General features: G+C 39.5%; 5 non-coding genes across 5 annotated transcripts; 3 read left to right on the top strand and 2 right to left on the bottom strand.

Annotated features, from left to right (window-relative positions):
- Positions 1 to 6,868: 6,868 nt before the first annotated feature.
- On the top strand, positions 6,869 to 6,940 carry TRNAA-AGC (transfer RNA alanine (anticodon AGC)). Its single transcript has one exon. It is a non-coding gene; the product is annotated as a tRNA-Ala (tRNA).
- Positions 6,941 to 7,469: 529 nt separating this feature from the next.
- On the bottom strand, positions 7,470 to 7,541 carry TRNAA-AGC (transfer RNA alanine (anticodon AGC)). The gene has a single exon. It is a non-coding gene; the product is annotated as a tRNA-Ala (tRNA).
- A 6,807-nt stretch (positions 7,542 to 14,348) lies between these two features.
- On the top strand, positions 14,349 to 14,422 carry TRNAT-AGU (transfer RNA threonine (anticodon AGU)). Its single transcript has one exon. It is a non-coding gene; the product is annotated as a tRNA-Thr (tRNA).
- A 991-nt stretch (positions 14,423 to 15,413) lies between these two features.
- Positions 15,414 to 15,486, bottom strand: TRNAF-GAA (transfer RNA phenylalanine (anticodon GAA)). The gene has a single exon. It is a non-coding gene; the product is annotated as a tRNA-Phe (tRNA).
- Positions 15,487 to 21,108: 5,622 nt separating this feature from the next.
- Positions 21,109 to 21,180, top strand: TRNAA-UGC (transfer RNA alanine (anticodon UGC)). The gene has a single exon. It is a non-coding gene; the product is annotated as a tRNA-Ala (tRNA).
- Positions 21,181 to 23,119: the final 1,939 nt, after the last annotated feature.

The following is a 23,119-nucleotide window of genomic DNA, read 5'->3' as shown; positions in this document are numbered from 1 at the left end:
ATGACTCAAGGACTGAACACCTACTTAGCACACATCTGACACTGACCATCTTCCTCCCAACCTTTTCCATGATAAAGGAAAAGTGGAGAAAACAGGAAGTGGCTTCCTCCTTTAGTAAGAATGGCCTCTCCATTTGCTGGAATCACCTATAAGCTCACTGCTCTCCATCTCTGGGGGTAAACATTGATTTGTTCCCTAGTGTTGGACGATGGTGATCAAGGGGTCTCCTAATTTTTTTTTTCAAATTCTCCAGACTCAACTTTAAATGTTTTCTTAACTTCAGGGATAAGCGGTGTTAAATTGATTCCAGGTATATGATAGAAGAGGCATATTTAGTTCTATTTGCAGGGCTGCTTCAGAGTCTACAGTGGAGACCTTATAATCCAGGTGATTTGATTGCACATAGCACCCTAATTATTTCCCACTGCCTAAATTGTTGCTGAGTACAGCCTGTGATCAATGTTTCCCTGATTGAGTCAAGCATGTGGAAAGAAGAGGTAGAGGTGGATAATAGAAATTGCAACGATAAAATTGAACAAAGCCATGGGTGAATTAACTCTTTGATGAAGTGAGACACAAAGAAGAAAAGTATGTGGCCCAAGAGCACACGGTCAAGTCACGGAGGAACAAAGTTATGAAGACAGGGATTGCTGTGAAACTTTTCAATGGAGAAAATAGTTCTAAAGTGAAGACACTTTACCCTGAGAAAACTCATTTTTCTCCTTTGAATTTGTCATAGCCACTTCATAGGGTATAGTAGGCAGAATTCTAAGATGACTCACAATGCCCTTTATCCTTGTATAACCTTCCCTCATTTGAACATCCCTAGAACCTGTAAATGTGATGAGATGTCACTCCAATGGTTATGTTACCTTATGCGGGAAAGGGGAAAGTATCCTTGGGAAGCCTGACCTAATCGTGTGAGCCCTTTAAAAGCAAATCATTTTCTTCAGCTGGTCACAGAAGAGGACGTCAGAGAGACACGCAGTGGCAGACCTAGATGAAAGAAAACGTAGATGTTGTGAATTATCTGTGGGGGCCATGTGGTTGACAGCTAGCAGGAAAATGAGGACCTCAGTTACACAGCTTCAAGAGAACGAATTCTGCCAACAGCCAAACAGCTTGGAAGAGGATCCTGATGCGAACCACAGCTCTGGCTGACTCTTTGATTTCAGCAGGTGAGACTTTGAGTAGAGAATCCAGGAATGCTGTGCCCAAACCTCTGACCTGTAGAGACAGAGATAATAAATTTGTGTTAAGTCACTAAGTTTGTGGTAATTTGTTATACAGTAATATAAAATTAATACATACTGAGAATATTTTTCCACAGAGCCTGGGAAAGTCTCGTCCAATCCCTCAGTCAACTATGTTGAAGAGTCTTATAGGTTCTTTGGAACTCAATAGCTGGCAGAGGACCTGCAACTCAGTGCAGGTCTAATCAAAGGTTGCATGAAGACTTGGCAGGTGGTTGCTGAGGTAGAGGCAACATGGTGCTCTGAAATGATGACAGGATTTGATAAAAGAATATGTGAGACTCATATGATACCTATGTTATTTTTAGAAATTCAGGTGCCCTTCCTCTTATTCATTCTCATTCCTTCCACTTTTCTTTTCATGTTTTTCCCCTTTTCTAACAAGTCAGGAGCCATAAGGCATGCATTTTCATGGACTAGAAGGGAGGAGCTGCAGCAACCTGGCGGGTGATGTCAGAGTCAAGAAGTGGGTTCTTAGCCTGTCCATATGGATATACCAAACTAAAATGAGTCACCAAACTAAATGCATGTTATCACTTGGGGAAACTTGGTAAAGGATACTTGACATCTCTTTATATCATTCCTCAAAACTGTAAGTGAATGTACACTCATATCAAAATTAAAAGGGTAATTAAAAATATGGCAATTTGTAGTATCTCTCTTTTTATTGAGCTGAAATATACACTCAGTGTGCACCACCAGCTGCTTCAGAAACACCCAAAGCAGCTTTAATGGAAATAATGTGATAAAACTTATATTATTCAGAATTTGTCGGCTAGATTTGGAAAAGGGTGTCAGAAAGAATTCTCAAGAAATATTTTATATATGTAGATATGAGCATAGTTACATGTATCTAAAGAAAAATATTTGTCATCTATAAAATAGATAATATTTAAACTAGGTACAACAGAAAGTATTAGGAAATATAGTTTTTTAAAAAAATTGTTAATGAGGAAATTCTGTTTAAAAATAACTCAAGAAATAAGAGTAAAACACAAAAGCTTCTCAGAAAATTAACTTTGTGAGATGAGAAAGTTCTATTCTTAAAGAAGACAGAATATTTTTTCTTTTTTTAAAAGCAGACTATTGAAAAATAAATTTTACTAAACTATTAATCTTTTCTTTCTATTATTCATAAGCTTTCTTAGTTGAACAATTTAAGAAGCTTTCATATATGTATGTTTAAATGTATATTTATATATATTTATTAATCTCTATCTTTATGAAGTTTGATCTATTTTGAAATTTTCCCGGTAACAAATGTAGCCATATTTAATTTAATTTGATATCAGTTCAAGATCTTTAAGTGAATTATAGATGTTGGTAATTATATTCAATTTGATACATTACAGAGTAATAGAACACTTTTGATGTTAAAAGTCAGAGAGATGACATTTAAATTTTTTTCTGCAAATGGCAGAAGAGAATGGCAGAAATTTCTCTTCTGCAAATGGCAGAAGAGAAAGAACTATAATAGAAGCAAAAATAATTTGCAGTATAGTCTGGAATTCAAAAGGGAGGGGACTGAAAAAAACTTTTAACAGACATCTGTCTTTACAATGTAATTCAGTTAAATACATTACAGTTCAACGACTTGAATATATTGTGGGAGAAAAAATTAACTTATTTGATGTGTGGTGATGAGTGGAAATGAGCCACTCATAGCTCCAACCTCGAAATGCTTAGTGGGCAGGTGGTCCTAGTTCCTGCTCTCTGAATCCACCACTGTCTTGGCACAGCGCTCCGCTTTCCACTAGCTGCTCACAGCCAAGGGATGCTAAGGCGGGTTCACTCTTGCCAGACTGCTCAGACCTGCCAGTTCGGCTAAAAGACTCACCACCGGTGAGATTCTGCCTGTCCAATCCCCTTTCTTTCAATTTCCCCTTCAAAGGAGTCATATCTGCATCCAAGTCTGATGGCTTTCACGGTTTCCTCTGGCTTCCTCCCCTTTTCGCTCACTGGTGCCTCCTCACGATTTGAACTAATGCATGACTCATAAACCTTTTAAACCAAATTTAGAGAGTTTAAGTTAGGAGTTAATAAGTAAATAAATCGCAAATCTAATGTAAGTCAAAATATATTTCATATCACATTTCACATTGTGTGGTAGGGTAAAAAGCAAATGGCTATTTTTAACCCCAAATTACCAAAGCAGTCTAATTTTTCTTAAGTTTCACATGAATTAAAAATAACATCTGATTTTTCTCATATAATGTATAAATCTCTATATGTTTAAATCAAATTTTTTTTTTAAGATTCTTTACAGCAGTGGTCAGCAAACCATGGCCTGTGGACCAAATTCCACTTGCTCTCTGTTTCTGTATAGGCCCACTGCTTGGTCTCAATGTTCGTATCCCTCCAAAATTCATGTGTTGAAACCCTAAGGCCCAATACGGTGGTATTAGGAGGTGGGCCTTTGGGAGGTGATTAGATCATGAGCGTGGAGTCTTCACGAGTGAGACGAATCTCCTTACAAAAGAGAGCCTTGAGAGATCTGTCTTATCCCAAGCCTGTGATCTGGAAGAAAGTTCTCGCTCCACAATACTGGCCCTCTGATCTCAGACTTCCAGCCTCTAGAACTGTGAGAAGTAAATTTCTGTTGTTTATAAGCTATGCAGCCTGTGGTATTTTGTTATGATGGCATAACTAAGACACCTACCAAGTAAAAATGCCTTTTACATTTTTAAATGATTGACAGAAAATAAAAACAAGAATAATATCTCATGACGTGAAAATTATATGACATTCAAATTTCAGTGTCCATAACCACAGCCACATTCATTCATTTTTGTACTGACTGTCTATGGCTACTTTCCTGCTACAACATCAGAATGGAATAGTTTCAACAGAGACCTATGGCTCTCAAAGCCTAAAATATTTACTCTCTGGTTCTCCGATAAAGTTTGCTGATCCTTGCCATATGTCTTTGGCTGTGACATTTGTCTAATGTTTTCCTTAGTGAGATCTGTTGCTCCTCTCTTTCTTATTCTCACATTCCATTGGACTGATAAGAATTTTTCTGAGCCAGGTGTGGGAGTACAAGTTCTGCCGGATGTGGAAGTACAAGTTCCTAGTTCAAAGAGAATTCCTTGGGATTCCTGTGAATGAGGAAAAGACTCCACATGGGCAGAGAAGACACAAAAGAGGTAACAATGACGTCACCTAGAAGCTGGTAGCTTGAAATTTATTATTCTAGAGTCTTCTGAGGGAGTTCATGGAACTTAATGTTAACAAGTTTGAATCTGAAAACTTATCCCTTTGTTGTCAATAAATACCATTGACGAGTTCCTCATCTTCAAGTCACAATAGACCCTTTTCAGTTCTCACTCTACCCACTGTCCAGGGGCCCTCTCTTCCGTAACCACATAATGAATCTAAATCATCAGATTGGCCTTTTCTGCAATGTTTTTCCTGGTGGATCACCATGCTTACCAGACATCATCCCAAAGTTGCAACTTCAATTTGCAGGCTTCATAAGGTCATCAAGTTCATACCCAAATGGGTCTCCTTCCTTATGCCACCATCTAACACTCCCCACAAAATATAACATCCTCATCAACCACAAGCAGAAAAGTCTGCTCCTCCTTCTGTAGCTTGGTGAAAGGTGTCTCATCAACACAACACAAAATACCTGTAAGTCTTGAAAGCACCCCTTCCTTTTCTTTTCTCCCCAAACCCTCAAATCTTAATTATATGTCAGTTACATTGTTCTCTCAACCCTGTCTATCTCCTCTTCATCCCGTCAATTAATTCATATGAGAGGGGGACAGACTATAATGTGGTTCTGCAATGTATTGTAAACCAGACTTTTTCTGTTCAAACTATTGCTCCTCAGACTCTCGCTGAGACAAGTGTAGGATATAAGCAGTAAAAGAGAGCACTGAAAATGTCCCAAAAGATCTCTAGAAGAAAACTGGGTTTCAGAGGACTTCTGCATATGAGTAAGAAACAATGGAAGAATTAGAGAATGTGTGCTCAGAGACTTACACGCTAGATCCTCAGGTTAAAAGTTTGATGCGCTATCCGAAGTGCTGACATGAGTATTCTTGAAACCTACTGAGGTCAAAAGGATTCGTTTATTATCCATCTTACCTTTCTTTCTCATTTCTCTGTCACATTCCAAGCAAAATGCGCTAAAAATCAGTTGCTGCCTCAGATACGTACACCCAAAGCCACCGGCGGATTCTGATTCTACGCTCAACATCGCTCCCACTACAGTTACTTGGGGATCTGGGCGAGGCTGTCCCGCTGCTCTTTAGAAAGCTATCGGTTCCAGCGCTATGCACCGCAAACCAAACTTCAACCACACGAGCACTCTACAAAGTGCTCAACCTGTTTATCCAGCGAGGAAAAGAACAACTCTGAAACAACGATAATCTGGAAGAAGACAAACTGGATTCTTGCTGGACATCACGTTTCACTTGACTTTGCTTAGAGTGACGGAGGCTTCTTTCCTAGTGGACCTGGTGAAAATGCAGGAGAGATAAGGACCTTGGATACATCCAACATCCTCCTCTATCCCAATGCTATTGGTGTTTATAGTCCCATTCCCAAATCATCTTCTTGTCTCCTTCTCATTCTCCTGCTCTTCCTAGGCGGCGGCTTCTCTCTCCTCACCTGTCTTCCTCTCCCCATTCTCTCGCTGTGATACTCTCTAGCTCCCCTCTCCTTTCCATTCCTCCTCAACTCTCTCTAGTTCTCACACATTAGTCTAGTAGTAATCAAGTCTTGCTGAAATTTAGAGTTATCTGGAGGAGTTTTAAAATTATATACATTCCTGTCCTCCCCTTCCTCCACCCATGACAGGATTTCTTCCAAAACACGTGTCTGGGTTGACTGTGGCACAGAATTTGAATACAGGCAGGAAACGTTACTTTTTGTGTCCCAGGGACAAACAGGGTTTGAGGACCTGTCCAGGGGTAGGGAGGTCTGAGGAAAAACTAATTTGTTTCTTTTGCTTCCTTCCTGTTCGCGTCATTGTGGGAAGCATTCTGTCTGAAAGAGGCGGTATATCCACAGGAGCCTCTTTTCTAATCTTCTTTCCTGTCTTCTGTCCTTAAGGGTCTCAGAAGCACAGATGCAGCGTCCTGGACAGAATGCCGCTTCCACGTTTCCGGACAAAAAGATGCTGCGCTCAGAGATTTAAGAAAGTAGTGACTGACACACTCTTCGCTCTTCATTTCATGCCAATATTGTGAATCAATTACACTTCAGTCTTATCCCACCTAGATCTAAATTTCCTGAGCAGCTCTCATGGTACTGATCTTTGTACTCCCCTGCACCACCTTTTATATTTTTCTGAGAGCGCAGTAGGCAGAAAGGAAGAAAGTTGAAGACTCAAGAGAACACTGCATTCTGAGACTCTCTTCCGTGGTGGACGGGAACTGCCACGCAGGAAGTCTGCTGGGACCTGTCGTTGGAGGGTCTAACGGTTATGAACGATCCTAGTTGTATTAACGGACCTTTCATTTCAGAATGCAATGTCTCTTCTCTTGAGGGTTTCAGAAACAGTAGAGTTGAACGGGGTAGACCCTGGCCTTTTAGCTTAAATCTCAGGACACCTGCAGATAATAACACTAACCAGATATAAACAATATTTGGGGCCTTCCTCAGCAGGGGGTGTAGCTCAGTGGTAGAGCGCGTGCTTAGCATGCACGAGGCCCTGGGTTCAATCCCCAGCACCTCCACGTCTCTTCAGTAGTTCCTTACAAGCGTGTCACCAACACACAGAATATGTGTTCCCTTTTCGTGGTGGCTTTTTCACGCCAGGCATATGCGGAAGGATAGGGAACAGCAGGAAAAAGAAAGTAAGAGTTTTGTCCTTCTCTGTCTGCCTATTGACACAAGAATACTAAGAGAGAGAGAGAGAGAGACAGAGAAAGAGAAGAGATGTAAAGGGAAATGTCCAAGGGCTTCTTGATTTTTCCTCTTTCTGTTGGTCTATTTTCTTTCCCTTTTGCAACTGATACTTTAATACTAATTCACTTCAATTTCTAGGGCCTTGACTCCTTCAACTTGCCTGCCTCAACACTGCACTAATACTTGACAAACCACGAATAGAGAACAGGTTATTTTTGTGTTGGTGACATGCTCATTGCTTAGCACTCAGAACAGTTTCTTTTACTCGAATTACGTCCTGTCTTTGTTGTTGCTAAATCAGCCAGGTTGGAAGGAGTCAATCCATGGAGTTTAAAAGGGTTGGAGAAGGGAGACACATGGAGGTGCTGGGGATTGAACCCAGGGCCTCGTGCATGCTAAGCACACGCTCTACCACTGAGCTACACCCCCTGCTGAGTGAACCCCAAATATTCTGTATATCTGGTTAGCGCTATTATCTGCAGGTGTTCCAAGATTTAGGCTAAAAAGTCAGGGTCTACTCTGTGCAGTTCCGCTGTTTCTGAAACCCTCAGGAGAAGAGACGTTGCATTCTGAAATGAAAGGTCCCTTAATACAACTAGAAGCTTTCATAAACATCTGACCCTCCAAGGACTGCTCCTAGCAGACTTCCCGAGTGGCAGTTCCTGTCCATCACCAAGGAAAGTCTCAGGATGCAATGTTCTCTTGAGTCTTCAACTTCCTTCCTTCCTGCCTACAGAGCTCTCAGAAAAATATAAAAGGTGGTGCAGGGGAATACAAAGATCGGTACCATGAGAGCTGCTCAGGAAATTTCAGTCACCAGTCATGGAAAGTTGTGGCCCTAGCTCTTTGGCAGTGAGGGATTGGGTAGACACTCCTGGATAAAACTTCTCTTAAATATCCTCGAGGCATTCAATCTGGACAGTTGAGAAAATTATTTGTAGAAGTGTTGTGTTATGCTAAAATAGTTCTGTTGGGAGAGCTTTTGATGGAGGAACAATAGGTCCATTTAGTTCACAGTCTTGCTCATGAAAAGTCATCTGCTTTTGTCAAAATGGATTATGGACTTGCAGGTTGTTTACACAAGTCCACAGACACCATCTTGCATCCACTTCCTAAAGTCACTACTCTAAGCACTGACACAGGCAGAAACAGAATTCAGTGACTTCGTTATTCCTGGCTTCTCCATAAAATACTTTTGGTCATTCCTTCATAAATCTTTAAATAAGCTCTTGCTTGAAATACCTCAGGGTATAATTTTGGAGCATAAAGGGAAATTATAAGTTGCTTGGGCCAAAAGCAACTCATCACACCATGATGTAGCCATTGCCTTTCCCCCCTCTAGGTCAACTCGATTCTATCTATTTTTTATTAACCAGAAACTCCTCAAACTTGTGGTCCAAAAATGGCACCTTTTAAACATTCCAAGGGCTCCTTAATTTCATTTTTTCAAATATATAAATCTCTATGAATCTCTTCTGTGGTGTCAATGTGGTTGGGGGATAAAGGTAAGTTTGGAATTTTTATTTGATCTGCCGTCCTTAGTGTTTCCTCCTGTGTCTGCCCTTGTCCTCTTTATTCCTGTATTAGTTTCTAATGGCTGCTGTAACAAATAAGCACAAACTTTGTGGTTTAAAACACCACACATTTATTCTGCAGGTCAGAAGTCTGAAATTAGGTTCACTGGGCTGAGGTCAAGGTGTCAGGAGGGCCGCAGTCCCTCTAGAAGCTCTAGTGAAGAATTCACTTCCTTGTCTTTTCCACCTTCTACAGATGCATTCCTTGGGTTTCTTGACTTGTGGTCCCTTCCTCCATCTTCAAAGCAAGCATTGTAGCATCTCTCTTTGGTAGATGGTTGTTCTGTCCTCAGGAGGCCTTCTCCCAGCTATCTTATTCCTTGGTTCTCCCCTGCAAACTAACCAGCTTATAGTCTGGGCTATATCTTCACTAAATGCAAGAATCTCCTCCCAATTTCTTTTACCATAACCTCTCCTGTTCTTGAGGGCACCCTTATGTATGAATTTCCCCATGCTCTGTGGCAAATAAAGTCAGTTCCTTTAGGAAGACATTGGGATCTGTTTTTTGATCTGCTTCTCCCTCCTGCTCCCACTCCTAAGCAATCTCTGTTCCAGGACTCTGGAGACAATGGCCAGCTTCTTTCTGAGTAATACTCCCTCCTTAAGAGGTGAGTGCTCAGTGGAGGGGCCAACAGCCTGTGGTCCTCTAGGCTTGTCCCTCCTGCCATGAAAAAACTACCTCACAAGCTGGGGCAAGGTGATTGGGGCCTCAGTATTTTCAGTACACCATGCCCAAAGTAGAGCCTCCATTCTGTGAGTAGGGCACTGAATGGAAAAAAGAAGCCTCCACCTCTAGACCATATTCTTCCAGGACTTAGCCTCAGCAACAGGCAGCTGAAGGCAGGATGACAAACAGTGAAGTCCTGCTCCTTTGGGGAAGAAAATCCTGCTGTCAGGAGTTGGGAGGGGGAGGGAGTTCTATGTTCTTGGCTGTACCGGTCTGGAGCGGACTTTCCACCTTGCTGAGATGGGAGAGGGGAACAAGAAAGAGATTTTGTTTCAAATACCAAATTATAACAGTGTATTGTTATGTTTATAGCACTAATAGATGTAATGTGTATAACAATAATCCACAAATGTAGAAAAAGGACTAGAACTATAAAAAAATAATGTTTCTCTATATTACTGGAATTAAGCTGGTATAAATCTGAAGCTAATTCTGATAAGTTAAGATGATGCCTGTTTTTGAGCACTTAACATTTTCCTACAGGACTTGGAGGCTCTGTTTATTGTTTTTAGTCTTTTTTTCTCTCTCTTTCCATCAAATTGGATAAGTTCTATTCATCTATCTTTGAGTTAACTGTTTCTTTCCCTGGATCTTCATTTAGTCTAGCCAGTGAATTTTAAATTTCAGACATTGTACTTTTCAGATCTAAAGTTTCCATTTGGTTCCTTTTTATAGTTTCTATTTCTTTACTGAAAATGTTTTCATTTAGGTTCATTGAAGTAGAGTTATCATAGAGTATAGTTATAATAGATGTTTTAAATTTCTCATCTGATAATTACAAGTACTGGGTCATCTTGAAGTTACCATCTATTGATTGTATTTTCTCTTCAGAACTGATCATATTCTCCTAGTTCTTTGCATGTTGAGTAATTTTTTTTTATTGATGTTTTAATGGTTTCTAACATTGTGAAATTTTGGGTTGTACATTTTTGTTTGTCCATTACCCCATATATGACTCCCTTCACCCCTTGTGCCCACCCCCCACCCCCACTTCCCGGGTAACCACAGTCCAGTTTTCTCTGTCCATGTGTTGGTTTATATTCCACATATGAGTGAGATCATACAGTGTTTGTCTTTCTCTTTCTGGCTTACTTCACTTAACATAATACGCTCCAGGCCCATCCATGTTGTTGCAAATGGGACGATTTTGTCTTTTTTTATGGCTGAGTAGTATTCCATTGTATATATATACCACATTTTCTTAATCCAATCGTCAGTCGAGGGACACTTAGGTTGCTTCCACTTCTTGGCTATGGTGAATAATGCTGCAATGAACATAGGGGTGCATAAGCCTCTTTGGATTGTTGATTTCAGGTGCGTTGGATAGATTCCCAGTAGTGGGATGGCTGGATCATAGGGCATCTCTATTTTTAATTCTTTGAGGAATCTCCATACCGTTTTCCATAGAGGCTGCACCAATTTGCATTCCCACCAGCTATGTATGAGGGTTCCTGTTTCTCCACATCCTCTCCAACATTTGTTGTTTTTTGTCTTGGTGATTATAGCCATTCTAACGGGCGTGAGGTGGTATCTTATTGTTGTTTTGATTTGCATTTCCCTGATGATTAGTGATGTTGAGCATCTTTTCATGTGCCTATTGGCCATCTGTATATCTTCCTTGGAGAAGTGTCTGTTCATTTCCTCTGCCCATTTTTTGATCAGTTTGTTTGTTTTTTTGCTGTTAAGTTGTGTGAGTTCTTTATATATTATGGATATTAGTCCCTTGTTGGACACATGGCTTGCAAATATTTTTTCCCAGGTGGTGGGTTGCCTATTCATTTTGATACTGGTCTCATTTGCCTCATAGAAGCTCTTTAATCTGATGAAGTCCTACCTGTTTATTTTTTCCTTTGTGAAAGACAATTTGTTAATCACTCTGTTGAGAAGAGATGGGGACTGTTTGAAGTAGTTCTAAATGGGCCCATGGTTATACTACCCAGCAAACTTCCTATGTGCATCACTTTCTCTCCTGCAGCTCTTTTTGAGCCACTAAAACCAACCACTACTGAGGCAAAAAAAGAAAAAGAAAAGAAAGAAAGGAAAGGGAAGGAAAGAAAGAAAAGAAAATCTAAGTCACACAAGCCTCCTTCAAAGTGCTCATCTTTTCTATTCACGATGGAATGATCAGAAAGATCCTTACAAACCCACAAAAGTCTTGGGGGAAACAAGCCAGAACTTTTTTGTAGGACTAACTCTTTTAGCCAACTCTTCTTGGGAGTAAGGGGATAGCCTGGCTTCTCACTCACTTAAAAAAAAGCACAGGAGAGGTGGGGAGCTTGGACATCCAAATTCTACACTGTTTAAGAAAAAATAAGACAGGCCAAAATGGAGTCACTTGCCTCCACGACAGCAAACCAAGACTTAATTGCAGCCTCTTCCCGGAGTGAAATTTTAAAAACATATCAGTCTGGAATTTCCTGATCAACACCAGTAAAGTAATCTGCCTGATAAGACCCCTACCCTTCCCTGTAAGGGAAAGTGATCTTGTCTGAAACAATCCTTTCTTTTCTTTTGCTAATAACTTCCTTGTCTCACATGGTTTCTGCCTATAAAAACTTTCCATTTTGTACAACTCCTTGGAGCATCCTTCTATTTGTTAGATGGGATGCTGTCCTATTCATGAATCATTGAATAAAGCCAATTAGATCTTCAAATTTACTCAGTTGAATTTTGTTTTTTGTAACATATTTTAAAAAATCACAGACCCAAGCTCTCTTCCCTCTCTCTCCTCCTCCTCATTGGTAGCCACTGCCCTCACTCAACACCTGTTGCCTACCTTTTCTCAAGACCCCAGGAATCTTTCTGCCCACCCCTCTCCCTTTCCAACCACCTCTTCCTGGTGAAGTTTGTCAGCAGATTGTCTCACTCACTTCCATTCATTCGACTTTCTAGACAGGTGGTTCTCTAACCCGGCTGACCATCAGTATAATCTGAAGAGGATTTTAAATTATAAAGATTCCTGCCCTTCCCACCTATTTTTAATTCATTCAGGAGTTGTGTGGTGAACCCTTGAATCTATATTTTTATCAAGTTCTCAAGCCATCCCCCAGGTCTGGGTACTACTGACATTTGTCTATAGCGTTTATGTACCTTTTTCTCTCTATCTTGGAAGGTCACTTGTGGTTGACTTTGCTGTTTACTATAACATTAATGTTAACGTATTAATTAATTAAAATTTATTTAATATATTTAAGTATAGTTTAGTATATTTGATGTGGGTCTGAGTCACTGAGTCATGACTCGAAAAAGAATTTTCAGACACAAGCCGCTCTTTTGTGCACCTTTATTTTGTGTTCAGCATGGGGACAGGCCCCATGGGCAATAAAGAGCTGCTGCATAGAAGTGTCTGTGCGAGGCCATTATATCCGATTTTTAGCTATTTTTACCACTCTAAAGAAATGTCAAAAGAGAAAGTGTTAGGTGATCTCGTTATCCTCAAAGATTAGGGAATGGGGGTGGATGAATGAGATGTGTCCTTGCATTCCAAGGTGCAGATATGCCTCAAGGAAAAGGTAGGCAGGTGAGTAAAGTCGTTGATCACCTCCTGAGGTACATTCCTTCGCTCCCAGCCAGAGACGACTGAGTAATGTGAGACTGAATGAAGTCTCATGGAAAGAATTGGAAATTGTAAAATGAGTCATAAACAAGATTTCGACCACATCATATTGATATACTTTCATATGTTTTTCTGTGACATCCCAAGTGCCAGCTGAGTTTCTGTCATGTTAATGGGCTGGGAGGGGAGCTGACCTGTGCTACAGAGGTACTGGAGAGATAATGTATGTTATTTCCTTTTTCAGTAAGATATGCATCTCTCACCAGTAAGAGAATGAAACTTGAAAAGTAAGACAGAAGATAAAATGATTTAGGATTACCTTATAATCAAAAGAAAAAAATTAAACTCTGGTCTGGGTGGACTGACAGGTCAAAATTTGGCTAAAGGCAAAACGCGACTACTTTGAGCCTCAGCGGTCTTGAGATTTGGAAACCCGCCCAGTTGTATGAAAGGTGTGACAAAAAGTTAATTTTCTTCTCAACTTGTGTCCCCAAACCATTTACCATCTCCCTCCTGTTGTCTTCATTCGGTACAAGACTCTGCTTAAAACAGCTGCAGTGTTCGATGGGAGGGCCTACTCTTTGGGGTTTTCAAAATCAAGTCTTAGAATTTCCGCTGCAGGGTTCCCAACCACATTGCTGGGCCCAAAGATTTGCCTCTCTTCGTTTAGCTCCTGGCAGTTTTGTGTTCTCCCTCCATCTGGACCTATATTTCTTGAGGCAACTCTTCAGATTCTCCTCTTTGAAGCTCCCTCCCAGCGTTGTCAGCTGCGGCTCCGACAGTCAGGAGCAGTGGAGGGACAGGGATCCCGGTGGAACGATGTGGGAAACGCCTGGTAGCGCAGGGCCTTTTCCAGAGAAGGAGCAATGAACTCAGGGGTCCGCAGTGAAGCCTGGAGGCTCTCGCCACCCAGCATCAGGCGCCAGCGTGCAGAGGTTAAGGTAACCCTGGCCACAAGTGGACGAGGTAGAGAGTTTGAGGTCCTTATGATTTTGCAAGTCTCGTTCCCTGGAGAAAATGGTGCACTCCGAATATTGATTCCCTTGCAGCTTGCCGTGGCCATTGTCCCAGAGCTTTCTGAGGAAATCTACACATAGCCCCTTCCCTTCTGTCTTTCTTGAATTTTTCAGTCTGCCTGAGTTTCCCTAAGGTAGTGTAGAGGCCCCACGCCAAGTATAGTAGGGCTATGCAGAGCAAGAGAAAAAGAACACTGATGAGTCAGTGCTTCAGTAAAAGCTGTTCGCCGTCTGAGTGGCTCTGAGCCCAGTCAAAAGCCAAGATAATAAAAGTCCAAAAAAGGAATAAGACCCTGTTCTGAAATACATCAGCAATACAAAAGCATTCTCTGACAAAAAGAAACCAAGGGGAGCTTTGGCGGGGGCTCCGTGGCTTAGTTGGTTAAAGCGCCTGTCTAGTAAACAGGAGATCCTGGGTTCGAATCCCAGCGGGGCCTCTTTAGTTTCCGTTTGAGTATTTGTTCGTTCCTCCAAAGAACAGGCATCTTGCTCTCTTTCTTAAAATCCGACTTTTGCAGTTTTTATTTCTACCCTCCGCCCCCGACTTTGGACACAAGAGGTAGTATGCAAAGACTTTGGAAACAAAATGGAATTGATTTTGGTACAGCCACAAAACGCAGGACTATACTAAGAAAGCAAAGAGTAGTGTGGTAATTTTAGTTTACTTAGAAACACTAAGTATTTTCTTAATGTGTCTTTTTGGAAATACAAACTACATCTTCCCTTGGGGTTTTCTGTGCAGTGTTGTCTCAGGTATTCCAATCCTGATTTCATATAAGAGTTACGAGCAACTAATTGAAGTTCAGAGAGGGAATATAGACTATGAATTTTAATAATAATCGTCAGTGCTGGTGAGATTATAATTCAACTAAAAATGTGGGGGGAGACTGGATGTGGGCGTCGAGGTGGATGTATTTAATCCAAGAAATTTGTGAAAGCATACTGTGAATGTTGATTGAATGCTGATCAGGACCCGCTACATAATGTAAGCGCCCAGTATAAAATGAAAATGTGGGGTCGGTCCTTTATTCAAAAAGCAGGGAAATGTGCCATTAAAGGTAATAAAATATAAAGCTTTTTCCTTTCTTTCTCGGTCTCTCTCTCTGGCGTTGTTATGATATTTCTTATTTGCTGTTATTTAATGTCACTCTAAACAAGAAGAATTAAAGTTGTAAATTATTAGCATGAATTTTACCGTTCATCTTTATTTTGCTCATCAAAATTCATGGGGCATCGCGATTGCCGTATACATAAGGAGAAGCAAGGACAGCCAGACAATATGGAAAGCCATCGCGCGTATTTCCTTTGCTCATATTCTATGGTCCGTTGTTCCATTCAAAGATATAATTATTATGGAGTTTCAAGATAGCTAAAGGTAGATCGAGGGATTACCAGAATCGCTCATCCCTAATGTTAACTAAAACGGTGTGCCGAAACCCGGGATTGAACCAGGGACCTTTAGATCTTCAGTCTAACGCTCTCCCAACTGAGCTATTTCGGCTGCGTGAGAATGTCGTCTCCTGCTATTTATTTTTCAATACTTGGATTGTTTTCAACTGTTTTTAGGAGATTTCAGATTCCTCAAGTGTTGCTGTCTAAATGTCCAATATGTTTACCCACTCAGAAAGATTTGTAATCTGTTGTCTTCCACCTATGCTGCTTGTATCCAATTTCTGACAGCTTTGGATGGTAGGTGGAGGAGGAAGAGGGAAGAGAGGTAAGAGATTCAATGGAAAGCCTTTCTGCTCTTCCCCATCTTATAGATTGACCCAGACACAGCTCAGAAAATTAAGGAAACAAGAAAAAACTCGTGAGGTCCCTTATTTTTCTCTTCTTTTTATTCGATCTTTCATAATCTTCAAAGATGCTGAGAAATGGAACCCAAGGTTAATTTTTGTTAATGTGGGATCAGTTTTCTGTTTCATGGTGATGACTTCCAGTCAGCTGGTTCCTTTCTTTTATCTTCTTCCATCTACTCGTTGAAAACAGTCTTTTGCCCCATGTGATGTAGAAGTCTGTGGAGTACAAATGAGGCAGCAATAAAGGGAGTCTATTGGATCATATTTATCCAAGTAGAGAAAATGTGAGAAAAGGAATGGAAAAAATGAGGGATGCGTGTTGGCAAGTAGCTAAAGAACAGAGAGGAATGTTCCAGGAAATGAAACAGAGACTCATACATTTTAAGTATGCATTCTACCACTTAGTAATGCCCTCCTGGTAGCCCAGCTCCCTTGGAGATACATCTTGAAATATTAGTGCCAGTGTCTCTAGTTTTTGAAATCTTGATAATTGGCAGGAGAAAGTCCACTGAGATAAATCCCACTATTTTGGGAATTCCTAAACTAGATCTTGTCTAATCACTACACCAGGAGAAAAGTTACTGAATTGCAAACAAAATGACAATGTTTCTGCTCCTAGGACATTCTCATTCCAACCTGAAAAGTGTACACCATTGTCGAAACATATTTATACTAATACCATTTTACTTGTATATAATTAAGCTAGGGTGATAAGTTTCTCTCTCTTGATTTGACAGGGTTTTGTTTACTACATTGCAAAATTTGTCACAGAACAGGATCACAATTGTTTTTGAGCTAACTAAAGTGTGGAGCATAAAATTACAGCTAATTTTTTATAGTATCCTTTTTATTAAGAGCTGGAACAAATCTTTACTGTGGATCACAGCTAACTGGAAAACTCAAAGATAGTTTTAATGTAAGAGACATCCTAAAAATTTTTTTATAATTATTTTATTGAAGTCATGTTGGCTTATAAGCTTGTGTTAATTTCAGGTGTATGTTATTATATGTCGGTTTCTGTATAAACTGCATCATGTTCACCACCAAAAGTCTAGTTTTTACCCATCACCATACATTTGTGCTCCTTTACTTCTTTTGCCCTCTCCCTGCCCGCTTCTCTTCTGGTAACCACCAATCTGTTCTACTTATTGATGTGTTTGTTTATCTTTCATGTATGAGTGAAATCATACTGTGTTTGCCTTTCATTGTCTGTCTTATTTCACTTAGCATAATACCCTCAAGGTCCATTCATGTTGTCGAAAATGGCACTATTTTGTCTTTTTTTTATGGTTGAGTAGTATTCCATTGTATATATATACCACAACTTCTTTATTCGTTCATTCGTTGATAGGCACTTGGGTTGCTTCCACATCTTGGCTATTGTGAACAATGCTGTGATGAACACAGGGATGCATAAATCTCTTTGAATTGCTGATTTCATGTTCTTTGGTAGTAGTGGGAGAGCTGGATCATATGGTATTTCTACTTTTAATTTTTTGAGAAATCTCCATACTGTTTTCCGTAACGGCTGCATCAGTTTGCATTCCCACCAGCAGTGTACGAGGGTTCTCTTTTCTCCACATTCTCTCCAACATTTGTTATTTCTTGTCTTATTAATTACAGCCATTCTGATAGGTGTAAGGTGATATATCTCATTGTAGTTTTGATTTGCGTTTCCCTAATAATTAGTGATGTTGAACATCTTTTCAAGAGCCTGCTGGCCCTCTGTATATCTTCTTTGGAAAAATGTCTGTTCATATCCTCTGTCCATTTTTTGATCAGGTTGTTTGTTTTTTGTTGTTGAGTTGTACAAGTTCTTTATATATTTTGGAAATTAACCCTTGTCAGACATATGATTTGCAAATATTTTCTCCCAGTTTGTGGGTTGTCTTTTTGTTTTGTTCATGATTTCCTTTGCCTGGTAGAAGCTTTTTAGTCTGATGCAGTCCCATTTGAGAAACATCCTAAAATTTTTAATAGTCAGAATTTAGGACCTAAATTTGTAAAAGACAATATCAAAGAGAACTACCAAAACATATTTTTATTACAACAGGATATTAAATGTCTAAAGTAAAAAACAAAATCTTAGCTATAGAAATTATTAGGATAATAATAATATCACACTAAAGTCTTAGAAGTTCAATTCCCTTTTGTCTTCTGAAAATTCTAATGTTTCTAATTTTTATTTTTGTGTAGTCCTTATGGCCAAATCAGTAAAGGAATTCCATTGAATATATAAGACTTTATAGACTAATTTATTAATTTTTTCTAGAGATAAGAAAAGTTTGGGAAAAATATTTTACTGTGTAAATATTTTCAAGTGTTCCCTTGAAAAATATTTTACATTCATATCACTGAAGGTTTTGGTTTTTTTTTCAATTTTCTGGGGTAAGTTACAAAACTCAAGAGGAGTTCTTTTAGAGTCACCCGCCTCTTTGATATTACATTTGTTGCTACAAGCCAGATATCCCCAGCATGTCACCAAAATGACAAAAAAAAATTTATGATCAATCGATCTCTAATTTTTTCCAAGGGAAAAAGAAAATATGAGAAGAAGATGGCTAAAGACAAATACAGAAAGAGTTAAAGCCATTTGTAAAAGGTTACCTATCTTCCCTTTGTCAGGAGTAAAAAGAGCTTTTTACCATCAAGTCACCCCAGTTTGTTGGAAACAATGCAAGTGAGAAGACAGTGGAGAAACATCTTCAAAGTACCAAAGAAAAAAATTCAGTCTAGAATTTTATACCTTGTGGAAGTATTTTTGAAAAACAAAGGCAAACTAAAGAGTTTTTCAGGGCTGGCCCCGTGGCTTAGCGGTTAAGTGCACGCACTCTGCTGCTGGCTGCCCGGGTTGGGATCCCAGGCGCGCACCAACACACTGTTTCTCCGGCCATGCTGAGGCTGCGTCCCACATACAGCAACTAGAAGGATGTGCAGCTATGACATACAACTATCTACTGGGGCTTTGGGGGGAAAATAAATAAATAAATAAAATCTTAAAAAAAGAAAAAGAATTTTTCAGACTTACAAAAACTAAAAGAATTCATCTCTAGCAAACCCACATTATAAGAAATGTTAAAGAAAGTGCTTTAGACAGAATGAAAATAACACTAGATTAAAATCTGTATCTACACAGAGAAATGAAGAGCACTGGAAATTGTAATGATGTAGTAAATATAAGAGATTATTTTCCCTATTGTTTAGATCTCTGTAAAAGATAATTGTTAAAGCACAGATAATAACACTGTACTGTGGGGTTATAACATATGGAGAAGTTAAATGTATGACAAGACCATATACTGTATATGAAGTAATATAATAATATCATTTGAAGCTAGAGTGTGATCATTTTAAAAAGGTATACCATAAAGACTAAAGCATCTACTAAAATTGGATCACAGAACTAAATGTAAAACAAAAAACTGTAAAACTTCTAGGGGAAAATAGTCTTAACTCTGGGTTAGGCAAAGATTTTGTAGATATGACAACAAAACCATAAAATCTGATAAATCGGGCCTCATCAAAAAATTTCAAAATCTGCTCTGTGCAAAACTTGTTTAAGAGAACAGAAAGACAAGTCACAGACTGGGAGACACCTTTGAAAAGCATATATCTGATAAAGGATTTGTATCTAGAATATATAAAAAACTCTCAAAAGAAACAATAAGAAAACCCAATTTAAAAATAGGCAAAATATTTAAGCAGACACTTCGCCAAAGAAGGTATAATGATGGCAAATAAACAAAAGACACTCAACATCATTAGTCTTTAAGGAAATGCAAATTAAAACCACAATGATATATCATTACACAGTTATAAGAGTGGCTAAAATTTAAAAAGACTAATAATACCAAGTGTTGGCCAGAATATGGAGGAAATGGAACTCTCAAACACTGCTGGCAGTAATGAAAAACAATACAACTTTGAAGCAGTTTGGCAGTTTCTTAGAAAGGTAGATATATACCAACCACTCGACACCTAAATATTTACCCAAGAGAAAAGGAACTATATGTCCATACAAAGACTTTTACACAAATGTTCATATCAGCTGTATTTGTAATAGCCAATAACTGGAAACAACCCAAATATCTATCAACTGGTGAATGGATAAACGAACTGTGGTATATCCATACCATGGAACATTACTAAGCATAAAAATGAATGAACTATTGATACATACAACATGGGTGAATTTCAATATAATTATGATGAGTGAAAGAAGCAAAACCAAAAAAGTAAATACAATATGATTCCATTTAGATAAAGCTTTAGAAAATGCAAACTAGTCTATAGTGACCAGAAGTAGATCACTGGTTGCTTGGGATGGAGAGGCAGGGAGTAGTAAGAAGGGAGTTGAACCCATAAATATTTTCTTCTGTCTTCCTCTCTCTCTCTCTCTCTCTCTCTTTCTCTTTTCTAGACTTCCCAGCCAGTTGTAGGGTGAAGACATTTCTCAAGATGTGGAATTGAGGGAAGCAACACAATTGGAAATGAAAGATATTGATTTTCATTTTGACATAGGATGTCAAAGTGCTTCCTCTATTTTATAGGGGAAGATACTCTGGTCTTGTAGATTGCTAGTGAGAAAGGCAAGACTCATTGTAGAAAGTGAAGGAAGAGATTAATTGCAGATCAAAGATATTTGAAGAAGAGTGTAAGGACCAGACAGACAATGAAGATTAGGTAGAGTGATCTATATAAGAGAAGGAAACCCGGAGAGAGAAAGAGGAGACAAGAGAAAGTTCCATCTTGGAACTTTCCGCAAAAGTGGTTCAAAAAAACAAAAACAAAACCCAAAAAAAAGGCATTTAGATGATGAGAAAATCTTGGAGAAGACTGACCAGGTTGGGAAGAACCTAGGAGCAGGAATGTTATCGATTTGGGTTTAGAATTTACTATTCTTGAGGATATCCAGGAAAAAAAATCCAGTTTAGAAATTGTAGAAATAGTGGAATTAATGTAATAAATTTTCTTTTATTTACTTTGTGTGTGTGTGTGTGAGGAAGAGCAGCCCTGAGCTAACATCCGTGCCAATCCTCCTCTTTTTGCTGAGGAAGACTGGCCCTGAGCTAACATCAGTGCCCATCTTCCTCCACTTTATGTGTGACGCCGCCACAGCATGGTCTGACAAGTGGTGCGTGGGTGTGCGCCCGGGTCCGAACCCGGGCCACCAGAAGCAGAGTGCGCGCACTTAACAGCTACGCCACGGGGCGGGCCCCTAATATAATAAATTTTTTTGACAAAAAAAAGAAAATAGCCTTGCCAAAGAATACAGAAAATGAGCATATTTCCTAATATAGCGCAAAAAAACACAGTTGTCACCTGGGGGTGTAGCTCAGTGGTAGAGCGCATGCTTTGCATGTATGAGGTCCTGGGTTCGATGCCCAGCACCTCCATGGGTGTTTCTTTTTCAGGACTCCAATGTGCATACGCTGTTTTACGTGGCCTCACCTCTCCTACTTTTCCATCCTTTGTTACTTTTTTTTTTCCTGCTCACATGGAAAGTAAACATGATTGCTGTGACAGAGGAAGGAAAATAGAAGAGAAGAAAAGGAAAGATCAGGCTTATTCAGCATCGCCGAATGCCACCAATTTAACCAGCTTTTTTCACCTGGACACCGTTTTACAATAGTACTTAAGAGAAAGGAAAATCCAAAGTAAGAGGAAAAAAAGAAAAGAAACCTATGCGTAATTTCTTTAGCCAGAATAGCTAATCCTAAAGACACTAGCTAGGAAAAATTAGGGTGCTGTGAGTAGGATTCCAACTGTCCCTGGAAGAACACTTTGGATCATAAACCGAATGCGTTGGACACACAACTATTCATGATCTTTTATCACATACTTGGAATAGAACACATGACTTAGAAGTAGGGCTTTTGTTTCTCCACGAAAAGCCCGAAAAAAGACAAAGTAAGGAAAGCCCCCCCACCAACCTGCTTTAATTTTGGAGACAAAGTGGTGTTCTTTCTCTGCGATAGAGAACACTTGGCTTTCAGATAAATTCAAGTAATGGCTTGTAAGTCAACCATCTGCTTGTTTCTTTCCATTCCCTTCCCTTCCCTTCCACTGTATCTGAAAAAGTTGAGAAACAGATGCTCAGTACCAGGTGTGTGCTGTGGAGGTAGAAGACATTCCCTTTCAATAAATCAGCCCCGGATGGACAGTATTTCTGTTCAAAGGTTGCCCTTTGAAGATTGGTGGAATTGATGATGTTTCCTTTTACAGATAACCTAAGAGATCTGCAATTACTGTATTTGCTTCTCTTGAAATAACCCTCTTGGAAGCTGCCATGTAAGGAGTCTGGCTACCAAGGGATCACCGTGCTATGAGAAAACCCAAGCAAGAACCGTGGAGAGAAAGGTCAACAGAAAACCACACACTGTGGCACTGATGCACCAGAATGAAGCCTTCTTGGATCTTTGAGCCCAACCCTGCTACCAGCTAAATGCAGAGCAGTGAACAATCCCAGCTGGTGTTGAAAAGCAGAAAAAATGCCCGGCCAAAATTTCTGACCCAGAGAATTATAAGCAAATGAAATAGATGCACTTTTTTTTTGTCAGTTGATTTTGAGAAGTTTGATATACAGCATTATTTACCTAAAATAGTCACAGGTTGGCAAAGGGGGACAAAGAAGAGATAATCACCTTACCTGGAAGCTGATAACAGGAAATGGGATGTTTTTGGTCCTCTAAAGAAATTTTAGGACTATAACAATAACCAGTATAAATCAAAAAAAGAATAAAATCAGCCTAGGAGCAATCTCATTTCTTTATTTTTCACCAATACCAATAATAAGCTCCTTATTTACCAGTCTTACTGGATAACTTTAAGCCTTTACTCTGCCCACTCTTCAGAGGCCCTCTCCTCCAGCCACATGAATGTCCAAAATTCAGGTTCAGAGATGTCTGCAGAATTCCAGAGTCAGGTTATAATGTGTTAAGGCAGACATCATCAAAAGGCTATCCTGTAGGCATTTAAAATATGTCATAGCCAAACCCAATCTCAACTTTTTCCCTTTATTGCCCTACCTTATGATCTCAAAGCAAACTAATAACAGCAACAAAAAATAACAGAATTCCCACCTCTTCTCCTGCATTTACTAGCTTTGTAAAAGGTATCACCATCTGCATAATCCAATCTTCCTGCAGGCCTTCCTAGGTACTGAGTATTGGACTCTTCAGTAAGAGTTCAAATCCTGTCATTCTACCTTGTACATCAAATTTCTCCCTTGCCTTTCATCGCTAAATTCACTCTTTTATTTATCTAGTTAAAGAACCTCCAAAGTGGCCATCTTGCCTAGATTAGGATAGAATAAAAAATCACTGGATCGTATAG

Source organism: Diceros bicornis, chromosome 14, assembly GCF_020826845.1.
Source record: "Diceros bicornis minor isolate mBicDic1 chromosome 14, mDicBic1.mat.cur, whole genome shotgun sequence".
Lineage (NCBI taxonomy): Eukaryota > Metazoa > Chordata > Mammalia > Perissodactyla > Rhinocerotidae > Diceros > Diceros bicornis.
The sequence above is the reverse complement of the archived record's forward strand: the minus strand, read 5'-3'. Positions and strand labels throughout refer to the sequence as shown.